The sequence below is a fragment of the Ornithorhynchus anatinus genome, chromosome X1 (assembly GCF_004115215.2).
Source record: "Ornithorhynchus anatinus isolate Pmale09 chromosome X1, mOrnAna1.pri.v4, whole genome shotgun sequence".
NCBI classification, from domain to species: Eukaryota; Metazoa; Chordata; class Mammalia; order Monotremata; family Ornithorhynchidae; genus Ornithorhynchus; species Ornithorhynchus anatinus.
The window spans coordinates 30,441,007-30,453,264 of NC_041749.1; the positions used below are offsets into that span (position 1 = coordinate 30,441,007).

Consider the following 12,258-nt stretch of genomic DNA (forward strand, 5'->3'; position numbering starts at 1 on the left):
AGAGTAAGGTGTAAAACACCTATATGTGCTGACATGCCATTCCACACTCAAAAAGATAGTCCTTTGCAGCCCAAATCTGTTTTTCTTCTGTGGCCCAATTCCTTCTGAAATCTCTACTCAAGGGGAACATCGCCCTGGTTGCCACACCAGAGACTAATCTGTTTCCTGCAGGTTTAAAACACTGCTCTTGCATCACATTGCCTGGATATTTCTTTCAAACATTTCTTCAGTCTGCAATGTCCCGTTCAGTCCACCATGCAGAATGTGTCATCTGCCGTCTCCCCAAATGTTGTGCCCTCTCAAATCATGTAGCAGTGAGCACTGTCTCTATATGGGAGAAGCAGCATGGCATAATGGATAGAGCACAGGCCTGGGACTGAGAAGGTCATGAGTTCCAATCCCGGCTCTGCCACTTGTCTGCTGTGTGATCACGGGCAAATCACTTCACTGTGCCTCAGTTCCCTCATCTGTAAAGTGGAGATTGAAACTGTGATCCCTATGTGGGACAGGAACTTTGTCCAACTTGATTTGCTTGTATCCAACCCAGGGCTTAGTTACAGTACCTGGCAGAGAAAGTGCTTAACAAATATCATTGCTATTATTATTACTACTAGTCAACTGACTGCATTCCACAATCTCATTATTGATGACCTTGGTGCTCAAGAAGCCTGATATTCCTTCTGTGGGTGATCCAGGTCTCCCAACGGTGTGGAGATTGGGCACCAGCAAGGCTTTTAAAGTTTCAACTTAGTAAAAAGCTTGATACCCCATTATCACCCAGTTCTATTGGTGTACAATAGGATCTCCTCAATTTTTTTTCAACTTTATGCATCTTTGGACTTAGGGTTAGACTTATTTACTCAACCATACATCCACTTTTCCACTGGGCTTACTCTCTTACATAGATCACACACTATTTGTTCATCTCATATACCCATTTTTCCATTTGCTTTTCCTCCCTATTTGTAATTTATTTTGTGTTGGTTTCCCCCACTTCATTGTTAGACCATTAAGGACTGGGAGAGGGTCTTCTAACACCAATATTATTATTATTATATTCTGGCCTCAGTAGATGCTCAATTTATTGGCCAATTGATTGGAAAGTGTGTTAGCAGAATCTAGTGAGAGCATCAAGTCCTCTGCTCTTTTCGAAAATCTTTAGTCATGAGGAGACTTTCCTTGATGCAGCCAGGTCTATCATCTGGGTTTCCCACTGGCTTATTACCAGCTCATAGCCCAGAGCTGACTGCAGAGTAATTCATACACATCTGTATATATTTTCTTGTTTATGTGTCTCTGGAGCACAGTCATAAATGTACAGTAGCTTTAGGATACAATTTTTCAGAGTATAAGAGGGAGGGACTCAGATTTCCATTTAAGTCAACTGTCACCTATAAAACACCATAAACTCTCTGGGTCTTCTATCAGAGAAGTGATTTATGGTTCATTCAAAGTTATGCTATGATCCTTATTCTTGCTAAAAATTGCCAGAGAATGGCAATTGCCGCATAATGACTATTGAATGTATATAGTTCTTTGTCCATAACATTCTTAATCATTATTATCATTGTCATCAGTGCATGGAAAGTCTTATTTTTATTGCTCATGACCAACCTGAGAGATGTAACAGAGAAGGAGCCATTATTCTTATATTTGGGATGTGTTATGAGGAAGTTCAGGTTCAATCAATCATTCATATTTACTGAGGGTCTAATGTGTATGGAGCATTGTAGTAAGTATTTGGGAAAGTTCAGTGGAATTAGTAGACATGATCTCAGCTCTTGGAAGTTTATAATTTGGCAGGGAGGAGGGGGAAGAGAGAGAGAGAAAATTACAGATAGGAAAAAAAAGAGAAGAGGGAGAGTTACATGAGATTAGTCCTTAAATAAGGTGGCAAGTTTAAGTGCTTAGGTAGTGCTGAAGTGGCAGTGTGGGAGAATTATAATGTAAGTAGATTAGAAAATAATCATGGAATGCTTTCTGGAACATATGATTTCAGAAGGGCTTTGAAGATGGGGAAAGCTGTGTTGTGTCAGACAGGAAGGTGGGGGGAGTTTGAGGTCAGGGCAGGGTGAAATCAAGAGGGGAATGGCAGCAAGAACAAGGTTCAATGAGTAGCTTAGTTTAAGAAGAATAGAGAATATGATCTCGGGGTATAGTGGGAGAAATAGGAAGTAGAGAGCCAACAATGCCTTAAAGCCAATGTTGAGGAGTTTCTGCTTGATGCAGAGAGAAATGGCCAGCCACTGGAGGTCTTTTGAGGAATGAGAACTTGTATGTAGAATGATATTTTAAAATCCAGGCAGCAGAGTCAAGTATGGACTGGAGAGGAGAGAGATTGGAAGCAGACAAATCATTAAGAAGGCTAATGCAGTAATGATGCCAGGATATTACAGAGACCTGGACCAGCATGGGAGCTGTTTGGCTGGAAAAGAAGTGGCATATTCTGGAAATGTTGTCAAGGAAAAACCACAAAGATTTGGTGAAAGGCCAAATATGGGAGGGAAAGAGAGGGAGGAGTCAAAGACAATGCCTTTGTTGAAAGTCTAGGGGAAGATGGTGGCTTTGTCAGCTATGATGGGAAAAGTAAGTGGAAGATAAGATTTAGGGGGGGAAAGATGAGTTCAATTTTGGATATGTTGAGCTTGAGGTGCCTGTAGGGTATTCATGGAGAGGGAAGGAATTCAAAAATTTAGAGAAGGAAAGATATTGGGGCTAGTCAGAAGAATTTGGGAATGATTTATATAGTATTTTTAAGTGCTTATTATGTGCCAGGCACTGTACTAAGGGCCAGAATAGTTACAAGATAATTGGGTTGGACACAGTCCCTGTCCCACATAGAACTCGCAGTCTTAATCCCCAATTTACAGATGAGATAATTGAGGTACAGAGAAATTAACTGACTTGCCCATGGTTTCACAGAGGATATGAGAAAGCCAGGATTAGAACCCAAGTCTTCTGATTCCCAGGCCCATGCCCATGTCCACTAGACCAAACTGCTGTGTGCGGGCTGGGTTGTAGTAAAGAACAGGGAGGTAGGAGGTGTCAAGATGATTCTCTGTTTTAAAGTCTATGGTAAGGAGTTTGTTTGATGCAGAGGTGAAGGGACAATCATTGGTGGGTTTTGAGGAGTGGGGAGACATGGACTGAAATTTTTCAGGAAAATGATCTAGACAGAAGAGTGATCCAGACTGGAATGGGGAGAAATAGGAGGAAGGAAGTTCAGAGAGGAGGCTGGTATAAATAGTCAAGACTGGGTATGATAAGTACTTGGATTAGTATGGTAGCAGTTTCAGTGGAGAGGAAAGGGAAGATTCCAGAGATGTTGTGATGGTAAGAACCAACAGGATTTGGTGGCAGATTGAAACTGTGGGTTGAATGGGAGAGATGAGTCAAGCACAATGCTAAGCCTATGAGATTGTGAGAGAAGGAAGATGATGGGGTTGTCTACATTGCTGGGCAAGTCTGTGGGAAGACAGTGTTTGGTGGAAATATGAGGAGCTGCGTTTTGAACATGTTAAATTTGAGGTGTCCGTGGGACAGCCAAGTAGAGATGACCTGAAGGCAGGAGGAAACATGAAACTACTTAGAAAAGTCAGGTTAGGAGAGGTAAATTGGGGGATCATCCAAATGGAGATGGTAGTTAAAGCCACGAGAGTGAATGAATTCTCCAAGGGAGTGGGTATAAATGGAAAGAGAAGGGGATCTAGAACTGAGCCTCAAGGAACTTCCACAAGTTGATGGACCTGGTGTTAATCCCTGTTCCACCACTTGCCTGCTGTGTGACCTAGGGCAAATCGCTTCACTGTGCTTCACTTGTCTTATCTGTAAAATGGAGATTAAGATTGTGAGCCCCATGTGGGACAGGGACTATATTTAACCCAATTTTTTTGCATCCATTCCAGCACTTAGAACAATGCCTGGCCAGTAGTAAGATCTTAACAAATACCACAATTATTATGATTAGGTAAGAGTGGAAGGAAGAGAAGGAGCCTGTGAAGGAGACTGAAGGAATGGTCAGAGATATAGAAGGAGAAGCAGGAGAGGACATTGTCAGCGAAGCCTCATTCTACAGATGAGGAAACTGGCACAGAGGTGTTAAGTGGATTGCTCAAGGTTACACAGCAGGCAAGTTCCAAAGTCAGGATTAGAACCCAGGTCCTCTGACTCCTAGGCCTGTGCTCTTTCCCTTGGACCAAGCTGCTCCTCGAAGAGGGAGAGGAAGCAGGAGGCTGGGGCATTTCAGGAACATCCACATAGAAAAGCCACTTGACCAAGGTCACACCTCAAGTCCAGGTCTAGGATTCAAGAGGAATATATTTGACACTTTTTCCATCTTGTTTTACAAATAGGAATCCTGTTTGGGTTTTTTTAAAAGAATTTGTGAATTTTAAGAATACCTTTGGATAATCTAGTTCCATTTACTAATTCCTCCCTTGATTTAAAAAAGTACTGCCATAACTCTCAGGATTCAATTCTTAACTTCAGTGTGTGCCCTCTGATTCTTGTATTTGATATGAGCTAAAAGAGACTAGGAACATCTTTCATTTCTATTCCCATCACAAATTTGTATAGCTCAATAAGGTCACCTCTGAGACCCTGTCTTTCCAAGGCATAAAGATCTGATTTCTAAAGTCTGTGTGGCAAGATCCCTGTATCATTCTGCTCACTCTGCACTGTCTCTATCTCTAATATGTTTTTCAGAATTCAGTGTCTGGATCTGTATCCCAGGGACTGGTTCTGCTTAATTCTGTGTCTTGCTTCCTGCTGTAATCTTTTATATACAGTTCAAAAGCCATCTCCCTAACCTCCCAATCAATCACAAATCCACACATGGATCTCTGCTACGTACTTTTTTAAAAAAGAAAGGTTTTTGTAAAATATTGCTCAACATTAAGACCTCTAATAATCATACTTTCCTCATGTTCTTCATAAAGTGGTCGGGAGGTTGAATGAGAAAGGCACTCTGGCATTAGATGGAAAAAAGGAAAGTAATCACTAGCAAAGTTGGATCAAATTTTCTACACAAAGAGTGAGTCATTATGGAAGTGATCAAAGGGTAAGTACAGAGTCAGGAAATGCCCCATGAACTACATGCCAGAGGTTGAAAAATGCCCATCTGTTCCCTAGATTAGTGGCAGAAGAAAGAGAAAAAGGAGTAGAGGGAAAAGGAAGTGGAGGAAAGAAAACTACTGTTCTTCAAGGACAGAGTTGACACTCCCAAAGGTAAGATTTTATCAGTGTCTGATTAGACTAATGACCGGCTCTTAGCCAAGGCTAAGCCTAATTGGCCCTGCTCTGTCCTAATTCTCCTCAACCTCTCCGCTGCCTTCAGCATTGTTGATTTATTTATATTAATCTCTTTCTCCCCCTCTAGACTACAAGGTCATTGTGGGTAAGAAAAAAGTCTACCAACTCTGTTGTATTGTACTCTTCCAAGCACTTAGCACCGCACTCTGCAGACAGTAAGTGCTCAATAAATACCAATCACACCTTTCTCCACTGATGTGGTACATATTAAGTACCCTTCTATCTGATCTTACCGCTATTCTCAATCTCCTTTTCTGAGTCTTTTACTTCATATCCCCTGTGTACAAATACAACACAGTTCTTTTTCTTGAACCTTCCCAAGTGCTCTGCACACAGTAAATGCTCAATAAATACCAATGACTGATTGTGGGTGCCTCACAAAACTATGCTCCAGGTCTTCTTGCTTTTCACCAACTTTCTCAGGGAACTCATTCATTTATAATTATAAATTTAATTCAGAATCTATTTTAAATTTAAACTCATTCACTCCCATAACTTCAACTACTATCTCTCTGCAGATGATTCCCAAATCTGCATCTCCAGCCCTGATCTCTCTCCTTCTCTGCAGTCTTGCATTTCCTCCTGACTTCAGGACATCTCTACTTCTACGTCCCTCCAACACCTCAAATTTAGCAAGTCCAAAACATAACTACTTATTTCCCACCCATACCCTGTCCTCCCCATGATCATTCATTCAATCGTATTTATTGAGCGCTTACTATGTGCAGAGCACTGTACTAAGCGCTTGGAAAGTACAATTTGGCAACAGAAACAATCCCTACCCAACAATGGGCTCCTCCTGTCACTGTAGACACTACCTCTATCCTTCCTGCCTCATAAGGCAATAACCTTGACATTATCCTACACTCATCTCTCTGATTCAACCTACATATAAATGTCATTAAATTCTGTCTTTTCAACATTCAAGCATCATTAAAATCTATCCTTTCCTCTTCACTGTAACTGCTACCACATTAATCCAGGCACTCATCCTAACCCAGAGAAGCAGCCTGGCTTAGGGGAAAGAGAACGGTCTTGGGAGTCAGAGGTCACGGGTTCTAATTCTGGCTCTGCCACTTACCAGCTGTGTGACTTTGGGCAAGTCACTTCACTTCTCTGGGCCTCAGTTACCAATCTGCAAAACGGGAATTTAAACTGTGAGACCCACATGGGACAACCTGATTACCTTGTTTCTACTTCAGCGCTTAGAACAGTGCTTGGCACATGGTATCTGTTAAGCACTTATTATTATTATTGTTACTATTCCATCTTGATTACTGCATCAGCTTCCTTGGTGACCTCCCTGCCTCTTGTCTATCCCCACAGCAGTCCATATTTCATTCTGCTTCTCGGATATTTTTCTACAAAAGCATTCAGTCCATGTCGCCCCACTCCTCAAGATACTCCAGTGGTTGCCCATCCACTTTGACAAACAAAAACTCCTGATCATTGGCTTTAAAAACTCAATCAACTTGCCCCCTCTTATTATATGTCCCTGACTGCCTACAACAACCCAGCCCACACACTTCAGTTCTCTAATGCCAACCTCCTCACTGTACCTTGTTCTTTTATTGCACTGCTGACCTCTCACCCACATCCTGTCTCTGGTCTGGAATGCCCCCCACCTTCATATCCAACAGAGGATCACTCTTCCCACCTTCAAAGCCTTATTGTAGGCACATCTCTTCCAAGAGGCCTTCCCTAAGTAGGCCCATATTTCCTTTTCTCCCACTGCCTTCTGCTTCACCCTTGCAGTTGGATTCTCACCCTTTATTCACCCCTCCCTCAACCCCACAGCACTTATGTACATAGCCATAATTTATTTTCATCTCCAGTCTCATCCATCTGTCTGATTTCTCGCAATGAAAATAACCATAGAGCAGTCCCCCTCAAAAATCCATAAGCCAATAGCTCTCTCCCCATCCTCAATCCTCAAACACAGCTACTGACAATAAACTAAACAGTACTGAATCTTGCCGGTTATAGGACAAGGATGCAACAACACCCCTCCAATTCTGACATGAAAGTCATACTACTGAGGAGTAGTTTGAAGATCTTCTAGACAGTGAGTCCACTGTGGGCAGAGATTGTCTCTATTTGTTGCTGAATGGTATTTCCTAATCATTTAGTACAGTGCTCTGCACACAGTAAGTGCTCAGTAAATGCAACTGAGTGAATCAAACTTTCCATTAGTTGTCAAACTGCCTGCCAGTGATCTCGAATTCTACTGCATATCTGCTGTGTAGCACAGCTCCTATCTGCTGTGGTCTGAAGCTGCATCGTTATTCTGTGGGGACACAGTTAACCATTTTGCACTACTGGGTCTGAAAGAACTCTGACTCAAGCCACAGAAAGGTGCAAAGGTTCCACGACAGCTTCTTTTCACATTATTTTTGAAGGTGATGATAAAGGTGGCACCCTGAAGATCCTGCAGCATTTCCTCAATCTTCCAGAAGTTAAGGAAGAGCTCGCAAAGGTGACTGAGTAGTATGCTCCCTCCTTGATTAGAGCTCCCACCCGGTGCACCATCTGATCCGGGAACCTTGCCATTCTTCACAGCTCCGACTGCAGTGCAAATTTCATCAAGTGTTGGATGACAGCCATGTCTTCACACCTTTCCAGGCAGATTATTCTTCATAGTGTCATCCTCATACCCACACACTGGTGTAGGAGAAGAATGATAAACAGGAAAAGCCAGAGAATACATGCCTGACCAGGAACATAGACCTCTCTGGCACAATTAGCATTCTATTTCTCAGTCTTCTATTTGCTTGTCTTCTACCTCTCATCCCTTATCCATGGGTGTCCCTCAAGATTCTGTTCCACATCCTTCCACTTTTCAAACTACCCTCACTTCCTGAGATTCCCTGAGATTCACCCACACCTCCAAGTACCTCATCTATGTGGACAACCCCCAATCTCTCTTCCCTCTGGGATCTCATTTCCTCACGGATAAATTATATATTATAAATTACTCAATCATTTATCTAGTGCTTACTGTGTACAGAGAATTGTACTAAGGTCATGGGAGAGTACAACAGTAAGCAGACACATTCTTTCCCCATATTAATAATGTCTATCTCCCTCACTAGACTGTAAGCTCGTTGTGGGCAGGAAATGTGCCTCTCAACTCTATCATGTGACATTCTCCCAAGTGCCTCATATAGTGTTCTGCACACGGGCCCTCGAATACCACTGTTGATGATGATGATGGTCCTTCACCCTACAATATCGGCATCTCAAGCTCAATATAACCAAGACTAATCTCCTAGAAGGCAGGGATCACAGCTACCAATATTGAACATCCCCAAGCATTTAGTACTATATATACTACTGATTAATTAAGGCTTTCCTCTGTCCATTTTTCTTCCCCCCTCCCCCGAACACAACATCCCAGCTACCATTTCAGCACTGATCCGCTCACAGTTTCACATAGCCCTTTGACATATTTCAGTTTACATACTCTTTCTTCTGATTACTATTCCTCCAATATGCAAATTTATAAATTATGTCTGTCTCCCTTATTCAGCGGTAAACTCATTAAGGTCAAAGATTATCATCTGCCTCTACTGTAGACTTCCACCTACTTAATACAGTACTCTGTACACAGTAGAGGCCCAGTAGATACTCGTGAATAGCCACGCACTTCAGTACTGAAGTGCTTCTTTTACACACATTCGGCCCCTGCATTCAGTAACCATGTTTTCTCATGTTTCAGTTGGCCACCCTCTCCAGTTCTCGTCCCCTCCCAAGGGGAAGGTCATCTAAAGACAAACAATTCCCAAATGCCCACAGATGGCCAATATTATGGAATGCACATATTTTTACTACCTAATTTATATTTAGTAATGTGCTAATGTTTAAACAGTTAATCATCAAGGGTTTCTAACATCTTGCTTCTGCCACCCACCGTATTCCCTCCCAGAAGTAGAATCACTACCGTCCTGCTGCCAATTCCACCATGTCACATATTGTGGACCTGCTGGTGATATGTCCCAAGACTAAAGAAAATCTAACATGTCCCACCTACCCTCTTCGAGTCATGTCTAATTTAGTTAGTGTAAAAATTCCAAACTGGTCTTATGGACCAAAGAGTGGTACTGGGAGGCAGTTATATGAGCAGCTTCTGTGGCCAAACCAGCCCCATGACAACTAAACAAACCTAGTTGCACACACTTGTGGGTCCCTTGACCCTGTCACTGACTGAAGCTGCATTTAGTTTACTTGCCCAGGTTCAACGGTTCAGCCCAAGAGACAGAGGGAAATTTGAAATAAGAACAGAACTATACTGAAGATCAGGTTAATATCTATATGATTACCAGCAGCCTAATGGAAAAAGCACGGGCCTGGTAGTCAGAGGACCTGGATTCTAATCCTGATCCCTCTGTTTACCTACTGTGTGACCTTAGGCAAGTCACCTACCTACTCTGTGCTTCAGTTCTCTCATCTGCCAAATGGGAAATCAATATCTTGGTCTCCTTCCTATATATTCTGCAAGTCCTATGTGGGACCTGATTATCCTCTATCTACCCCACCACTTAGGGCAGTGCTTGGCATGTAGTAACTGCTGAACAAATACCACATTAACTGTTCAATATCTTACACCTCGCTGATGCAATATACTTAGTTTCTTTCCACTGATTTATTTAACCTCAATAAAGGCCTTAAGTCATTTAAATTAAATCAGCACAGCACTTATGTGGATAAAAAGTTTCAAGACCTTTATGCATATATTTATGTATAAGTTGGTCCTCAATTGCTTGGACTTCTATTCAAGATTCAGAGAATGAGACAGGTTCAATTCTGCTAAGCCTACTTCTGAAAGAGTGCTTGGAAACAGCAGTGTGCCTGGAAATGACAGGGATGGGGGACCCAATTAGTATACCTATGTCACAGACACTTTCACCTTTTTTTTTAAATGGCCTTTGCCCTGGGGTAGATACAAGCTAATCAAGTTGGACACAGTCCATGACCCACTTGTGGCTCACAGTCTTACTCCCCATTTTACAGATGAGGTAACTGAGGCACAGAGAAGTGAAGTGACTTTCCCAAGGCCACACAACAGACAAGTGATGGAGCTGGGACTAGAACAAGGCCCTTCTGACTCCCAGGCCTGTGCTCTATCCACCAGGCCAAGTTGCTTTCCTGTTTTCACCTTCGTGACTCAGAAAGGCACATCTTCTCCAAGAGGCTTCCCCTGAAAACCCTCCTTTCATCTCCTCCCTCTCCCTCCATCACCCTGACTTGCTCCCTTTTTTCTTCCCCCATCACAGCCCCAGAGCACTTATGTACACATCTGTAATTTACTTATATTGTCTGTCTCTCCCTCTAGACTGTAAGCTAGTTGTGGGCAGAGAATGTGTCTGCTGATTGTTCAGTTGTAATAATAACAATGATGATGGTATTTGTTAAGTGCTTATTATGTGTCTAGCACTGTGCTAAGCACTGGGGCAGATACAAGGTTATCATGTTGTCCCAGGTGGGGCTCACAGTCTTAATCCCCATTTTACTGATGAGGCAACTGAGGCATAGTGAAGTGACTTGCCCAAAGTCACACAGCTGACAAGTGGTGGAGCCAGAATTAGAACCCATGACCTCTGACTTCCAAGCTCGAGCTCTTTCCACTAAGCCACATTGCTTCTTGTTGTACTTTCCCAAGTGCTTAGTACAGTGTTCTGCACATAGTAAGTGCTCAATAAATGTTTGAATGAATGAATAAGTGGCACTACCTTGAGTTCTGTCACCTCTGTGTGTAATAGGATAGGTACTGTGTCTTTTTTTCCTCCAGCTGCCACTAATTGTAAAGTTTGGGACTGCTATCTTCCTGTTAGATTTTTACATTCACTGCAGGCAGAGACCATGACTACTGCTTCTATTGTACTCTTCCAAGCACTTAGCACAATGCTCTAATCACAGTAGGTATTCAATAAATTAAATTGATTGATTGACCCACAAAGTATACTCACAAATCTTCTGTGATACTCCCTACAGGCATCTTTCACTGGGCTATGTTGCTGGCAGTCTTATGGATCATTTCCCAAATGCAGGCAGTCCCTAATGCAAATCTCTGCATCTAGAGGTGGTTCTCTTCTCCATTCTGTCAAGGCCAAAACTGCCAGAGTTGCTGTTGTGAAACCAATTCCCTTGGGGCCTGGAAGAGAAGAGAGAAAATTACAAAGAAGAATCATGGTTGTCTGAGAAGGAGAGAGAGGGGCCCACACTTCTGCTCTTTCCAAACCCCCTCTGCTAATAATATTTGTGGTATTTGTTAAGCACTTACTCTGTGCCAAACACTGGGGTAAGGCAGAAACAGAGGGAGAGAAGAGCCCAGAGTTATTATCTAATGCCAAAATCCAATCCATTTGCCAGTTAGCACTCAGATTGAATAGTCTGTAGTATTAATGTCCTTGTAAAAATTATTAGAGAAGCAGTGTGGCTCAGTGGAAAGAGCATGGGCTTTGGAGTCAGGGCTCATGAGTTCAAATCCCAGCTCTGCCACTTGTCGGCTGTGTGACTGTGGGCAAGTCACTTACCTTCTCTGTGGCTCAGTTCCCTCATCTGTAAAATGGGGATTAAGACTGTGAGCCCCACGTGGGACAACCTGATTCCCCTATGTCTACCCCAGCGCTTAGAACAGTGCTCGGCACATAGTAAGCGCTTAACAAATACCAACATTATTATTATTATTAAAAATCTCAGTTTATTCTAAAAGTCTCAGTAGCATCTGGCAAAATTGTCAGCATAGATTTTGATGTTTTCTATGTCTGAAGTGAGACTGGGATCCTTTCCACCCTCCTGATTAAGCCAGGGAGCACTGCTGCCTCCCAGATTTCAGTTTTTTGTGTTATTTCATTAGGAAGAGATCCATCTGACTAAACTGTGCAAAGAGTTTGGGGTTCATCCTGCACTAAAGCTGCTGAAAAACTTGAGATCACTATCATTGTTCTC

The 12,258-nt window shown here is 42.5% G+C and overlaps 1 long non-coding RNA gene across 1 annotated transcript in view; it reads right to left on the reverse strand.

The window, feature by feature from the left end:
* Positions 1–12,258, reverse strand: part of LOC103164704 — a 243,083-nt gene that overhangs the window by 230,347 nt on the left and 478 nt on the right. The window contains exon 2 of the long non-coding RNA XR_484293.3: positions 11,277–11,461. This is a non-coding gene — a long non-coding RNA (uncharacterized LOC103164704). The remainder of the gene's footprint in view (positions 1–11,276; positions 11,462–12,258) is intronic.